Below are 16646 nucleotides of genomic sequence, written 5' to 3'. Positions count from 1 at the left end.
CCACGTGCTGGGACCACTGGGGACCAGTCTGAAGGCAGCCGCTGGGCTGAGTGTCCTGCCCTCAGAGCCCGGTGATACCTGGGCAGTCCTGGAGCTCAGAGAGGCATGCCACGTGGGAGACACAGTATGATGAGGGTCCGTTCTAAAGCCCCTCGGGTTGTGCGTGTCCTGGTGGAGGTCAGCCCAGCAGCAGGTATATCTGGGGTGAATGGCAGGTTCTGGATGCCCAGAGACCTGGCGTGTGTTCCGGGAGTCTAGAAGGGTACCTGAATGGGCTGTCAGAGTTCTGTTGTGCGTATGAACACCTGGCCCCTGGGTACCGCTCTCTCTCGAGTGCTCTCGGCCCGAGCTTTCTAAATCAGTGTGTTTGATCCAGTGTGTCAGGGTGGCCTCTGTGGGGTTTTGGGAAAACATTTTTGTATTCGAAATATAACAAGGAGCCCTGGCCAGTGTGCTTCAGTGATTAGAGCGTCAGCCCACACATGGAAGGGTCTCGGGTTCAATTCCCAGTCAAGGGCACGTAACTGGGTTGCAAGTTCAATACCCAGCCCAGGCCGAGGTGTGTGTGGGTGGCAGCCAATCAATGTGTGTCTCTCACATCGATGTTTCTCTCTGTCTCTCTCTCTCCTCTCTTCCCTCCAATTCACTCTCTGTAAAACTCAATGGAAAAAGTATCCTCGAGTGAGGATTAAGAAAAAAAACCAGAATAAGGTTTCAGGTGTAAAACTCACATGAATTGTTAAGGTAAGCCATACAGGGCACTGTTTTAAATGACTCAGAGCTGCTGAGCCTCAGAAAGGGGCATGTAGTATGTCCTTTGAGGCCCTCCCCACACTTGCTTTCTCCAGATCATCCTCACATTTAGAGGCTCAGCACAAGGCCATCTCCCCCATGCTCTCCTTGGGCTCCCCCCCTGAGCACTGCAGCTCCATCTGGCTCATCTGCCCTCCCTCTGTCCCATCCAATGTCCCTCCCAACATTTTAGGCCTGGGTCACCTTTGTGTGTATCCTGCTGCTGAGCACTGTGGGCATTCAGTAAACTTCCTTTCCCTGCTAGACTGGTTCCCAGTCCCAAGCATGATACCCAGCTCACTGCCATGGCCTTGAGCCCAGGGTCCTACCTGACTGAGGCTGGCACTGAGGCCTCAGCCCTCGGGACAAGGGAGGCACCCTGGGGGCTCTGAAGGTGGAGATGAGCCCTGTCCCCTCTGATCCTTCCTCCTTGACCTGCCAGCTGTCTGTGAGGTAGCAGTGAGCTGATGAATACCTCCTGGGCCTGGTGAGTGCAAATGTCCTGGTTCAGCTCTTTTCACACAATGGGTGAGGCAAAGCCTCGATTCCATGTCACGGAAGCTCTGACCCTTGTTCCAGACCACAGCCCCTTTAAAGAAAATGGTGATTATTTTCACCAGTATGGAGGCTGCTAAAGCTGATCTGTGGGATCCTTTGGCTTTACCTAAAGAACAATGGGGGTCCAGAGGATTAGGAGGAAGGGGGGGGTGGCGTGGGAGAGTGTGTGACCAGTGCTTCCTTAGATATAGGGGTGGGACCAAGGAGGAATCTGGGAAGTCTGTGCAGTTGGGGCAATGCCTTGGGGGTCAAGATGTCGGACCAGGGGGTGGCAGGAGACTGGGCTGAGTGCCCAGGCCAGGGGAGCAAAGAGCACAGAAGTGGCTCTGGGCTCAGTGTGGCATAAGGCTGTGTTTGGGAAAAAAGAAACGTACACCCGTGACCTAAATAGTATAAAATGGCAGTATTAATGAGGCTTCACAGTAAGACCGCCAACCAGGGCTGCAACTTTACATTGAGAAATACCAGACAGAGCAGAAGAAGGTACTCACGGCCCTCCAGAGCCAAGTGGGCATTCAGGAAGCTCAAGAGGGGGGAGCAAGTGGCCAAGAGAGCTGGAGGAGGCTGAGGAGGGAGTGGGCACACCTCTAATGAGGGTGAAGTGACCCAACTCCCGCAACAGCCACATCCACATTCAACTCCCAAGCGGGTAGAACACCAACCTGGCAAAGATGCACTCATCCACATGGCTCAGCACCACCCCCTGCTCCCGGGAAAGCAGTCCCGTCACTCCAGCAGCCACAGAGCTGAAGCCCAAGGACACACTGCCAGGTGCAAGCACTTGCTTTCTTTTTCAGTTTTTCCTGGACTCCTGACTCAACACATGCAAGTTGGGGCTGCAACTCAGCTCAACATTGCTGTTTCCAAATGCCAGCCTTTGACATTTCACTTCCTATAAGATTACACCCAATAATTTCTGATTTACATTCCTGTGCTTTTTTTTTTTTTAAATGAATGAAGCAAACTCAACTCAGAGCAGGGATTTGAAAAGCACAGCTAGGAGCTTTTTTGTTTGCCATGAAGAATGCCCCGATTATTCCACGATAAAACAAGCCACTGCAGAATGAGAATATATCCAGCCAGGACACTGGACATGAGGAAAAGCATCTGGGCACACACAGCCTGGCCTGAAACAGCTGCTCCCATGGGGAATCACTTCTCTTGGAAGACCCGCCCTCCCAGTCCCCCGACAGCAGGTCAAAGGTATTAAGATTTAAACCTGTGTCTATATTCTTAGCATTGGATCCTGTGGGTGGTCTAGGATCGAGATCTTGTGTGTTCTACATACTTTACAGAGTCTGTCACAAGAAAAAGGTATGAGCCAAGGTTTTTCCCATCTGTAAACATGAATGCACTTGATGCTAAGTTTTATCTTTACAAGATGCCTGGCAAGTTCACTCAGCACAAAGCACAATTCCAATGAGAGGTTGAAAGGTGTTACTAAGCCTCTCCTTTAAGGGACACATGCCACCTTCCTAAAGTTAACATAAACTAGTCAGTCACCTTAACTTTGTTGTTGGCAGCTGGCTGTCACCATCAGCATGCTCTGCGAGTGCAGAATGCTCTGGGGCCTGAGTGGAGTCCTGCCTGCATTGGTTGGGAGGACCACAGTGCGAGGAGAGAACAGGGAGCGTGCAGAGATACAGGAAGATGAGGAAGGTGGCCCACCAGTCAGGATGAGGAGAGGCAAGGAGAGGATGCTGGCAGCACCCATGGTCCACAAGCACCATCCCTCTCCACCTCGAATTCCCAGGACTCCGAGAGTCACCCCAGGAACCTCTCTAGCCAACACCTCCCCCCCCCACCCAGCCTGCTCCACCCAGCTCAGCAGGCATATCTTGTTGTTTGCCACAGATACAGCATGTCCCACAATTCCGTATCCTCAGCCCTGGGGTGGTCAAGGGGCGCTCTGAGACGTTAACGTGCCCAATGCAAGCAACTCAGGCCATGGAGTGACTTCTCTAAGAACACCTGACTCTTCAAAGCCACGGTTTTCCTACTATTTCATTGAAAAAATATATGCACTCATTTTATTCATCAGAGTTCCTTAAAAGAGGTAAATCAGCTGAGACCGGTTTGGCTCAGTGGATAGAGCGTCGGTCTGCGGACTGGAAGGTCCCAGGTTCGATTCCGGTCAAAGGGCATGTACATTGGTTGCGGGCACGTCCCCCGGTGGGGAGTGTGCAGGAGGCAGCTGGTCGATGTCTCTCTCTCATCGATGTTTCTAGCTCTCTATCCCTCTCCCTTCCTCTCTGTGAAAAATCAATAAAATATATTTAAAAAAAAAAAAGAGGTAAATCAACTATGCTACTAACCCAAATATTCAACAAACATGGCCACTGTGCCAGCCAGGGTCCCATGACACGGCCTGAGGCAAACATGGTCCCTGCCCCTATGAAGCTACATCTTAATGGGGTGACAAGCCTGACGTCATTTACAGAACTAGCTGGTTAAAGTTGTGAGGGTGGCGATGGCAGAGGTGGACAAGTGCTGGGGGTACAGAGCAGCCGCCTGGCTGCTGTGGTCCACAGCGTGGGGGGTGAGGGGCTTAGAGGGAGCGTTGGAGGGCTGCAGTACTGTTCAGGGAAGGTGATGGAGGCTCAGATGGTGCTGCAATGGCCAGGAGAGAGTTATTAACATTCAGAAAGTGAAATGTAGGAAGAGCTAATCACGCAAAACTTGAATGCATTTTTTAAAGTTTTGCTTTCCTCTATGTTTCAGATTCAACACAGCAGCCTTCATGAGCCAGAAGGAAAAACCAGTCATTTTGAAATCAGCATCCAAGTGAATATAGAAGAACTCTGGAGTTTGGAAATGGCAATAGATGATCACACACACACACGCACGCACGCACGCTTCTCCGTCACATGCTTCATGTGAAATGGCAGGGCCTCCGCCAGCACCTCATGGCAGCTTCAATGATTTAAGGCAAATGCAGCGCTCTTGAGACCACACTGCTCTTATCCACTTCATCAACAAAGGTTCACTGAACACCTACTATGTGCCATACATTTTTCCTGGGCACTGGAGGGATAGCAAAGAGCAAAACTGAGCCCATGACCTCAAGAAGCCCACATTTAATGGGGTAGAAAGACCCCCCCAAAAAAAAACAGAAACCAGATAACAGTTACAGTGTGTCATATGGTGATAATCTCTGTGAGAAAAATACAGCAGGGAAGGGAGATGGGAGTATCTGGATGGGGTTGGTGTAAATGTACATAAAGAGAGAAGCCCTCACTGGGAAGGTGACATCTGAGGATGTGGGGAAAGCCCTAAGGACACCTGGGAGAGCTTTCTCCACAGAGGACTAGCCAGTGCAAAGGTCCCAAGGCAGGAGCAGCTCTAGACTCACAGCGGGCCAGCCTACTTCCAGACAAACCCCTGGGTGCCCGGCAGGGATCTCAGCACCCCTGAAACACCCCTTCTGGACACCTCAACCCACAGGAGTGGGAGCCTGAGAAACAGGGCTGCCCATGAGGACCCAGGCACCTCCTGTCTGATGACAGCCTAACCCAGGCTGTACTGTCCAGCATCAGTCCAAGGCTGAGACGCTAGTCACTAGACCACTACCGCTGCAAAAGCACCCAGCAGTGTCCCCTGCACTCCACACTATGGGCACGATGACACAGGAACAAGTCATGAGCAGCCTTCCTCCTTCGTGGGATTCCTTCCTGCCTCGGCCACATGAGCCAGCCAAGCACCTCAGCGCAAGACCAGTCTCAGGGACTCTCCCAGATGGAGATGTTTATAGGGTCGACTCGGTGCTTCGTGCTTTCTCTTCCCACGGGCATAACTCACTAGCATGGGTATGTTTAAGAAACAATTTTACTTCTGCAACTAAAGAAAATGGTGGTTGCAATATTACCGTGTAAAGCATTTAAGCATCAATTGTGAAATGAAAAGCCAAAGAAAAAAGCCCTCTTCCAGTATGAAAACTCCAAATGTTTACTTATACTATAGGGGTTATTCTAAAGGGGTAATTTTTAAAAACATCTTGAGAAGTAATTAAGCTGCACAAACAGCACTCTGACACCTCCAGGATCTGGAGTACACTTGCTGACCAGTGGTCACGTGTGGCAGTGAGGGTTCCTGAGGCATCCCCATCCAGCCTGCCAGCCCTCAGGTCCTGTGGGTGAGTCATTCCCTCCCAGCACACCTCGATTGTACTTCTGGTTCCTCAATAGCTTCTGAAATTTCAATCTCGGGAGAGAAAAAAAAATGTATGGTGCCTCCCATATGCACGCCAATGGGGGATGGAACCTGCAACCTTTTGGTGTACAAAACAACGCTTCACCCACTGAACCACCTGGCCAGAGCTCTCTGGAAAAATTTAAAGCAACCAAACCCTAAGTGTGCCATTCATTTATCCCTGTCCTCCCTAATAAAATGGAGCTGGCCACAGAGACATTCTCAACTACACGGCCCTCTGCCCGGTCCTGCAGGCACCGAGTTACCATAAGAGTTATGATCATTGGCCTTTCTTACACACAGACATGCATGCACCCCAAATGCAAGCCCCTCAGGGTCACCCGTGGCTCTCCACGGCCACAGCCCTACATCAATGCCACGCCTTTCCCACCAGGAGTCTCCCACAGGCTGTGCCCCAGCCCCACTCTTCCTCCCCTACTTCCCACTAACAGCACCACATCCACCTCCTACTTCCCCTCAGAAAGGACCCCTCCTGTGCTTCTCCCTCTGATCTCCTATGTGCTCTCAGGACAAGCTCTGCAACTTCATTGCCTCTGAGAATTGGGGGAGGTGTGCCAATGGCACAGTGCTATCAAGAACAAGGAAGGACGCCTGTTCTCAATGACCTTGGTTAGGAAGTGTCGTCGACATCAGCACCTTTGGAGTCTCTGGAAAAGTGGGTCTCACCATGTCCCACAACTCCCCTCAAGGTAAACCTCCTCTACACCCTCTCAGTGTGTCATGGTGAATCTGTAAGTAGTACTGCCACCTGCTGTGCTCACTCCACCTTTCAGAGCGGGCACGGGGGGTGGGGGGGGGGTGTTGGAGAGCAAGACAACCATCCCTTCGCAAGGGCACCTCTGACAGGAAGACAAAGACAAGTTTTAAACCACTGACTTCCAAATGAACTTGAAATAGAGGCATATGTAAACTGGGCATTTTCTGTAGACTTCAATTTATTTCACACAATTTGTAAATAAGAACTTTAACTTCTTTGACTTTTTGAGTACTGGGTTCAGCAGTCTCCTCTTAGAAGTAGAAACTCTCAAGGGAAAATTCCTTTGAGATCAAATTACATTTTCATAGCCACCAAAAACACATCAAGGCTCAATTTAATTATGGGTACCTTGCTCAGCCACCAAGAGAGTTTAGGAAAATACCAGCATCAAAATATCCAGTATCCAATATTCAAATCTGCTAAATGTAGCAAACATTTTGGTTGACAAATAGATTGAATTTGGGGCAAGGAAACAAATGATCCAAGGATATTTTTGGATTTCTTTTTCCCCATGTGATCAAGTCTCACAGTAGACACCTCGCCTCCTCCATAGCTGCAGACAACAGCTTCCATCACCCTTAAAAGATTAACTGCCAGGCAGAGGGAAGCTGATTTTTGCAATACAGACCTTGTTTTTTAAATGGCACCCCTCCCCCAGTTCTCAGTGGCGATGAAGTTACAGAAGCTTGTCCTGAGAGCACAGAGCAGGTAAGAGAGGACTGTGCTGCACTGGGCAGATGGGGAAGTGAGCCCTGAGTCGGCGCCAGGAGGCCAAGGAATTGAATTTGGGAGTAGAAGGTTGACTGATGTTCCTCAGATCCCCCTGCATCTTTATCTGTCTCTGTATCATTCTCTCTCTTTAGGAAGGATGAAATGCAAATTACGCAAGGATTTCATATGAAGACTGAGCTTGGGGATGTTGAAGCTAGACTCAGGGTCAGTGCGGTGAACAGTCTTTCATTCTGAGAGGAAGCCTGTAGACCTGCAGAGGGACCAAGGATTCAAAGCTGGGGCCTATATACCCCAGAGAGTTGAGCAAGGACAACTGGATTCTTTAAATGTGTCCTGGCTCTTAAGCGTTTTTTAGTTTCTACAGACCTGCTGAGGAAGAATCTAATTGCAGGATATCACACGAATAGAGTTCCAACAGCTTAATCACTAGTTACTAAACTGTGTCAACCTTTTGCATATGAACTAGTCATGGGCCTTGGATAGACAATCACAGTTACAGGTACAAGTAGAGAAGGGTTATTGTTGAACTGTTAGAATACGCACTCTGCTGAGCTGAGCACTGCTCCTCACTAGCTGCTTCACCTTGAACAAGGTACGTCACCTCCCTGTGGCTCAGACCCTTTACCTCATAGTCAGGGATAAGGAGAACGGGAACCCCCAGGCTTGCTGTGAGGATTTAACGAGTGAATGTATGAAAAGTACTCAATCTGACTGGAAGGGAGCGTGCTAGGAGCATTTTTAACATTAAATAGCACAGACACAAACTTTCTCCAACCAGGGACCATCAAATTATAAAATAAGCCCCTCAGGCCCTTTCCAAGTGTTGTTTATTCATCTGTCACTAAAACCGAGTTAATTATATACTGTATTACGAGGCCCAATTCTAACTGTGAGTCAGACAAAACAATATAGGAAGGCTGAGCTCCGCTAATACACCAGCAGAGGAAACATCAAAATCAGGGCCTTGTATGGTCAAGATATTGTCACAAAGCTTCGAGCAGTGATGGGCAACCTTTAGAGCTTGGTGTGTCAAACTTCGCCAAAAAACTGAGCATAACTCGGGTAGCGTGTCACTTCGAGGAAAAAACATTATTTCGCAAATGTTTCATCCTCAGGAGCAGCAAATGTTTCATCCTCGGCATGCGGCCACCTCTGTGGCCGCGTGTCATCAGAAATGGCTACGCGTGTCAGTGCTGACACGCGTGTCCTAGGTTCGCCATCACTGGCTTAGGGCTACAGCCAGCAAGAGGAACGAACCCAAACTCAGAATGTTAAGCTGCCTTTAAGTGCTGCCGGGGCAGAGTGTGCTCTGAAAGCACCAGGACAGGTACCTTCTTCTGGGACCTGTGTAAAAGGGGTGGGAGCTGCTGTCAAATCCAACCAGCTCATCCCTAAAGGGACTCTGCTCTCAGGTCAGCTGTGCTCACCGACAAAGAACATTCTAAGAACGTTCTCTCACCCCAAGAATTTCACAGCCAGGCCCAGCACAGAAAACCAGTCAATGGGACAGTAACCACGGCTGCCTCTCCCACACCCAGACTCTTCTGAGCATTTTGCATATACGTTATTACAGTTACTCCTCAAAACAACTCTTGGTGTGAAAACCACTGGCATTCTTTTCACAGATGGGGACACTGAGGCACAGAGCAGGTCCTTGTCCATAGTCATATGCCCAGTCACATTCAAACTCCTTGCTCTCAACCCCTTCCAGTTAGTACCAGTTAGTGGAGAGTCTGGATGATGGGACTGAGGAAGGGGGGCCCTAAACTGGCAGGGCCTTCCTGGGAAGCATTTAGGAATCAGCACCATATCATACCTTGGGCTCTTGCCCTTCTGACCTGGCACATTCGTCTACACTGAATCCAGCTGAAACAGTCAGAAATTCAGAATAAGACTTAAATTAAGGAAACATTCGTTAAGAAATGACTCCTAACAACTGGAAGCGGCTTATGTAAATGTCCACCAGTAGAACAATGGCCACTCTGGTCCATTTAGAGAGAGGAGTACTAGGCAGTGTTCAAAACTGTGAAGTGGAAAAAAAAAAGTGAAGTGAGCCCAGCCAGCGCGGCTCAGTGGTTAAACGGCGATCTATGAACCAGGAGGTCACAGTTCATTTCCCGGTCAGGGTTGCGGGCTCAATCACCAGTGTGGGGCGTGCAGGAGGCAGCCAATAAATGATTCTCTGTCAACATTTATGTTTCTCTCTCTCTCCCCCTCTCCTTTACTCTCTAAAATCAATTTAAAAAATTATGTATTTTTAAAAGTGAAAACAGCAGGAGACAAAGCAGTCAGGTATACAATAGAGGTCCCAATTTGGTTAAAAGAAGACAGAAAGGAAACAATGATGACCTCTGGGTGAAGAGCGACAGACTACCCAGTTGATCCCCTGTAACCATTAACCTTGATGGCTACAAAGGACAAAGTGTGACAGGGGCAGGATCAGCACAAGCAGCAGGGGAGCTCCCTGTAGACCAGTGGTTCAACCTTCCCAATGCCGCGACCCTTTAATACAGTCCCTCATGTTGTGGTGACCCCCAACCATAAAATTATTTTCGTTGCTACTTCATAACTGTAATTTTGCTACTGTTAATGAATCGTAATGTAAATATCTGTATTTTCCGATGGTCTTAGGTTCTACAGCAGCGGTTCTCAACCTGTGGGGTCGCAGGGTCGCTAGCAGGGTCGCGACCCACAGGTTGAGAACCGCTAGCAGGGTCGCCTAAGACCATCGGAAAACACAGATATTTACATTACAATTCATAACAGCAAAATTAGTTATGAAGTAGCAACGAAAATAATTTTATGGTTGGGGGTCACCACAACATGAGGGACTGTATTAAAGGGTCGCGGCATTGGGAAGGTTGAACCACTGCTGTAGACAACACCTCTGAGGGACTATATCCTTGCCCACCTGCCTACTCACTAGGGGACACCATATGGGGCCCACAGACCTTTTGAACTCACTTCCAAGTTCATCAGTTCATATATTCAGGAAGGACTCAGATGTATAAGGAATATTTGCTAGTGAGCAGATGAATAAACTAGTATTTTTAGACACAGATCCTATGTGAGGCGCAGAAACCGTTAAGTATCAGCGGAGCATGGCATGGAAATGTTACTTCTGCCTTTCAAGCCTGCCATCCTGGAGCTGCATCAGAAAACACAGCAGCACTTTGAAGACAACTCAATCCGTGTACTTAAGATTCCACATGTGTTAAAAGTTTACTCAGTAAAATCTACTTATTGGTCAGAAAACAACACTGGCAATCACTTGCCCTCCCTTTTTAAAAGTCCTCACCCAAGGATATGTTTTTATTGATATTTAGAGAGAGGGGGCTAGGGTATGAGAGAGAGAAACATTGATGTGAGAAACATCGATCGGTTGTCTCCTGCACAGGCCCACAACCTAGGTATGTGTCCTGACCAGGAATCGAACCCGGGACCTTATGGTGTGTGGGATAACGCTCCAGCCAAGTAAGGCACCCCCCAGAATGCCACTGGCCATATTAAAACATGTCATCTGGCAGGAACACCCCTCCAGCATCGTAAACTCTGTGGTTTGCAACACAAGAGAGCCCCAGCTTATTCCTAACCAGAATGACTATCCTGACACCTGAAAAGGCACCATAAACAGATGCTCTCCCTTCCTGGGCTCCTTATCTGCAAATTTTGAATAAAGAGTTTGTTTGGGGGATAAATAATGGCCAATGAGATACAGAGAGACTGTTGCAACTCCCACAGTGTAACTTCCCAACATCAACCACATGCGAAGAAAGATCTATTGTGCCTAGCATGACATTCAGCCACACCTCCACCACTCATCAATCTGGAGTTCACTTACCAGAAACAAGGAGAGGAGGAGGAAGAAAAGCAGGGAGGGCAGCCAGGCCAGTCTATATTTCACCTTGTGTTAGCCAACTCCGAGCACCTGTCAGAGGCTCACAGACTGGCCGGAGTCCCAGGGTGAGCCTTTAACACCCTGAGGCCTATCTGCCTGCTACCAGCCATCACCATCATTTTCTTCACAGTGCTTTCCCCTTGTTTCAGTGCCCCCATTCCTACCATAATACTTGCCTTGCCTTTTCTGTGGTTGTGCAGAAAGGAGATTGGAGGGGCAACTCTGTAAAATTAATTCCAAAAGAGAAAAACAGGTTGGAGAAAGAGATGTTAAAAATGAAATTCATTCCCAAAACCGGTTTGGCTCAGTGGATAGAGCGTCGGCCTGCGGACTGAAGGGTCCCGGGTTCAATTCCGGTCAAGGGCATGTACATTGGTTGCGGGCACATCCCCGGTAGGGGGTGTGCAGGAGGCAGCTGGTCGATGTTTCTCTCTCATCGATGTTTCTAGCTCTGTCCCTCCCCCTTCCTCTCTGTAAAACATCAATAAAATATATATTTTTTTAAATGAAATTCATTGTAAAAGCTAAGCTTTTAGCCTGATGAATTCTAACTATAATATGCAGAGGCACACACATGCAGCCTCTCATCAGCCCTCTCCAACGTGGGCACCAGGCCGGCCACCAGCTCCACAAACAGAGGACAAGGACTACCGGAAAGAAATTCTTGGCATCCAGACATAGAATTCTTGGCAATCCATGACATCCTTCGAACCATACCTGTCAATATTACTATTCCCTGCAGGCTGCGAGCTGATTTAAAGCCCAGTGGCTGGGGCCTGGCTGGCATGGCTCAGTGGTTGAACATCAATATATGAACCAGGAGGTCACGATTCGATTTCCGCCGGGGCACACGCCCAGGTTGTGGGCTCGATACCCAGTGGGGGGCGTGTAGGAGGCAGCAATCAATGATTCTTTCTCATCATTGATGTTTATCTCTCTCCCTCTTTGAAATCAATAAAAATATATTTTAAAAACAAGCCCAGACCTAGCCGGTTTAGCTCAGTGGAGAGGGCGGACTGAAGTGTCCCAGGTTCGATTCCGGCCAAGGGCACATGCCTGGGGCTGTGAGCTCGATCCCCTGCAGGGGGCGTGCAGGAGGCAGCCCATCAATGATCCCCTCTCATCATTGATGTTTCTTTCTCTCTCTCTGAAATCAATAAAAATATATTAAAAAAAAAAAAAAAAAAAGCCCAGTGGCTGGTACAGAGGGCGTGCGAACTTGTCTGTGGATAGAGGAGGTCACTGGGCCATCAGGAACTATGTGCCCCCTTCCTCAGGCCCCTCAGAAACACTCCAGGTGGAAAGCACACTTGTCTGTCCTTCTGTGGGCCATGCGCCTGGTCATGGGCTGCTAATGTCAGACCTGGCCATCTTTTTCACACACAGTTTGGCTGTGTGTGATCCAACTATTTAAACAGAAACCTGACTCAGTTGCTCTGATAAGGCATTTGGCGCCCTCAAACCTAAATCATTTGGAATGAACTATCTCCCTAACACAGTCAAAACAACCTGGAAGCCTTACCGAGTTTGGCTCAGTAGATAGTGTCAGCCTGCAGACCAAAGGGTCCCGGGTTCGATTCTGGTAAAGGACATGTACCTGGGTTGCAATCTCCTCTCTGGCCCGGGCCCTGGTCGGTGGTGCAGAAGGCAACCAATCGATGTTTCTCTCACATCGATGGGCTTTCCCTCTCTTCCATTCTCTCTAAAAATCAATGGGAAAATATCCTTGGATGAGGATTTTAAAATAATAATAAAAAATAAAGAGAAAAAGAAACAGGCCTTGTGCAATTATATAAATGCAAACAGCATCAAGCACTGTAAACAGACTCCAAGAACCACCATGACCCCAACAGGCCTTTCTCCTCTCAGACACTAGCATCAGAACACATTCCCCCTATTCTTGAGAAAACACACTCTGCCTGTTTGTGTTGACAGCTAGTGGGTACACAACCAGTTCTCAATATTCAAATAATTTTTTTCTGAGGGCCTCGTGTCACGCTGAACAAGAACGCTATCTGGTTACACGAGAAGGCACTACTGACAAGTCCTAAATGACACTTGTCTAAAACTTACAGTTTCCACACCAGCACTTCCTCCCTGGTGATGTGCCCTTTGAACCTGCCTTCAAAACAACTGTGCTCCACACCCCTACGGCCAGCTGTCATCACAAGGGCAGGCATACAGAGCTGGCACACGTGAGTCCAGCCCTTGCACCTGCTGAGGGAGTCATTTCTGCATCAAGTGTCCTCAGCATCAGCTCCTTGCTCTAGTCCAAGTCGGTTTCCACAAAAGGCACCCCTTAGGATGGGGCATAGTAAAGTGCCAGTGAAGGCTCACCTCACATCATCATCTCAGAAGGAGTGGACCTTTTATGCAGTGCTTCCTAGGTCATCATGCACTTGCCCTACATGCACCCAAACCTCCCATCAGGAGTCTCAGGAGATAAGGGCACGAATTCAAGGGACACACACCCCGGAGATACCTTTTCCTCCTCCCCAAGCTGTGCTACAGGCAGCCTAGAGGCCCACACCTGCTTTACCAGCTGCCCACAACAAAGCCTCTCTCCAGGCCCCACATCTCTGCACGCATGTGCTGTGACACCTCTCATGAAACGCATGTCCAAGGAGTAGAACAAACCCACACTCCCACCTCATTAGCATGGGGACTTCACCTCGCCAGCTCTGGACTCAGCTCAGTAACTGCGGTAGGGATGTCATGGGGAAGAAATACATCACACTATAGGAGGAGCTACCTACCAAAAGGGAGAATGAAAGTCAGAGCCCACTTCTTTCCATGTTCTGTTTTCCCCACTACCGGCCCACACAGATATAGCCACCTTTGCAAACACACCGCCACCCTACAGTTGCAGGGAGCCACTCTGGCTAATCACCACTTTTTCATTTAACAAAATCGTTGGACAGTCTTTTTTCCAAAGGGAGGATTCCAAGCCTCACCCATTCAGAATATCAGCCCTCAGATGAGGATGAACCAGAGCCTCTTTCCAAACAGCTGCTTTCTGACAGTGTGAGGCTGCAACAGGCTCGGGGGTCACAGAGTTCAGCTATCTGCCCAAAGAAATAAGTGTGCTGTCCATCCATGTAACAATGTCCCTCCAGCCTCCAGCACAGTTAAGACATTCAGGCACAACCCCCTGGGAAAGACCTCCTGGGCAGTGGTACGGAGGACTTCCTTAGACTGAGTGCTGCACGGAACTGCCCAGCAGACCTCAGGTGAGGGGCAGGGTAGCACCTGGTCTCTATCATTCAGACAGACTCTATTTACCACACAGGTACTTAACATTCTCTGCACCCGTTCCCACACCTGTAAAATGGGAACGACACCTACCTGGAAACTGGGGACAGAAGCCAAGCAACACTGTGTGAACTATCTAGCCAAGTGCCTGCCTTAAAGGAAGTGCTCAATCAGTGGTACCACAGCCCAGGGCCCACCTTACTATCAAGCTGGGCTAGGCCATTTTCACACTTCACAACTCCTACTGCTCCCCTGTTGGCTGTACACACTTCAATAGGAAAAATAGGAAAATTAATCATTGGACGGGGGATTCTCATACAGTGCCACCTTATAATTCCTAACTTGACAGCAAACTCATTTGAACCATGCAAATCTACCGGGCCTCATGTAGAAAAGGAAAAAAGAAAATCCTATTTTGGGGTGTCTCTGCCATTACTGATAGGAAACATGGCATCGTCTCACATACATGTGAAGGAACCTAGCTCCAGTCACAAAATCCTTGTTCCTTTCACTTCCTGATGGGAGGTCTAGTCTCTATTCTGTAATTCATTTCTTCTCATTGGATTCCAGCGTTTTGCACTAAAAAGCTGCCTCATGCCAAGAAAACACCAGGTGTCAAATACCATCCCGTGGAACTACCGAGACTATGGGAAAATGCACTTTTTCTCCTCCAATGGACACCATCAAAGCACACACCTTGCATTGCAACAGCATCACTGTGTGAAAGTTTATTTTACAAATATCCAGGATTAACATCAGCCTCAGCCTCAACTGAGCTTCACCAAACCTCCTAAATTGTGTTTTTGTGTGTTCACCCGGGCACCACACGTGGCAATAATCAAAGACATCCCTTTTGCCTTTCACCATTTTCTTCAACAGAACAGGTTCTCCTCCTCTTAGACCTTGGGTTATCACCCATCTCCACAAAGCTGAGTGTTCTTACACGAAGTCCATGGGTGAGCTGCAGAAGGTTCAAGAGCTTCCTGAAGTAATTACAAAATGCAATGTAGCTGTGCGTTTTTCTCAGGAGAGGACGCACACCTTCCCTCAGATTCTCAAAGGGGCTCACGACCGCCACCCCCAAACGATGAGGGTCAAGTACATTTCACGGATCTTCCTTCATTTAAGGGATTTGCCCTTTCAACCAAACTTTGCAAGTTGTCTAGACATTCTTCCCTCACTCACACCACATTCGCACACAAGGTATAAAAACCTTAAACCATCTTCCCGAGAGCCCAGAATTTAGCAGAGAAATAAACATAAAAACACTAGGGATACCTTTAGCAATAGACAGAAACACTAGCGATTCTTTTAGCAAAAACATTTAACCCAACAAGTGCTTTTTCTTTTTCTTTCCCCATAAAACCTCTCCTTCCTTTCCCCTGGGCACCAGCCGGGCCTCCCAGGGCTTCTCACAACAGGGCGCCGGGGCCGAAGCGCAGATTCGGCAGGAGAGGCTCCCTCCGGGGCCGGAAAGGCCCTGAGCATCAGGTGCTGGGAGCAAGAGCTCGCACCTCCTGCGTCGGCTGCGGGCAGAGGCACGGGACCCCATTCCAGGTGAAGGCCCCTGGCGGCTCCTCCGCACACAGAACGAAAAGCAACCCCGGAGGCTCGGCTCCCGGCCGCGCCGAAAACAAACTTTCCAAACACTTCCACCCGGACCGGCTGGTGACACCTCCCCGGCTTCCCCGCCCTCTGCGCGCCCGTCAGCACCCTCCCCGGTCCGGGCCTTTAGGCCTTGCACCAGCTGAGGGCTCAGACCCCGGTACGGTGCTTCCGTCGGCGACAGAGCGGCGTCCCCACGCCGACCACGGCCCTCCGTCCTGCCGCCCGGCCCTCGGAATCCTGGGCCGCCAAGCTTCGTCGGGCCCAGGCGGCCGCCGCGCTCGGGGAGGTGACAGGCCGGTGCGCCCCGGCTGCCGCGAGCGCACTCACCAGCTGGCTGGTGGTCCTGGCCATGGACCCCGCGGGGCTCGGGCACCTCTCCGCAGCCCCGCGCGACTCTGCGCCTCTTCAGCGTCCTCCTCTCCGCAGCGGAGCTCCAGCCACGCCCGCCCTCCTCCTGCGCCCGCCCCGCCGCTCGCCGCCCCGCCCCCGCACGACGCTGGGCGGGACTTCCTTCAAACCGCGGCCGCCGCCCGCACTCATTGGCCGTGCTCGCCGTCGTCACGCGGCGGCCCTGGTCAGCTGAGTCGGCGCCCCTGGAGCCGCATTTCCGGGTTGGGGCCCAGCGGGCTGGTCCCGCGCGACCCTGTCTTGGGAGGTGGAGGCGCGACCGGGTGGGAGCCAATCCCGGGGCCGCCGGGCGGGGCGGGGCGGGGAAGGGGGCGAACTGTCATCTCAGGCTCCCGGACTGGGAAAAGGTGGCTCGCAGGGGCAGGGCCCGCCAAGGTCACACCCGGACCGGAGGCGAGGCTGGGCTCCCACCCGCCGCCCCGGCTCGGAAGC

Source organism: Eptesicus fuscus, chromosome 4 (assembly GCF_027574615.1).
Source record: "Eptesicus fuscus isolate TK198812 chromosome 4, DD_ASM_mEF_20220401, whole genome shotgun sequence".
NCBI classification, from domain to species: domain Eukaryota; kingdom Metazoa; phylum Chordata; class Mammalia; order Chiroptera; family Vespertilionidae; genus Eptesicus; species Eptesicus fuscus.
Note: the sequence above shows the minus strand (reverse complement) of the source record.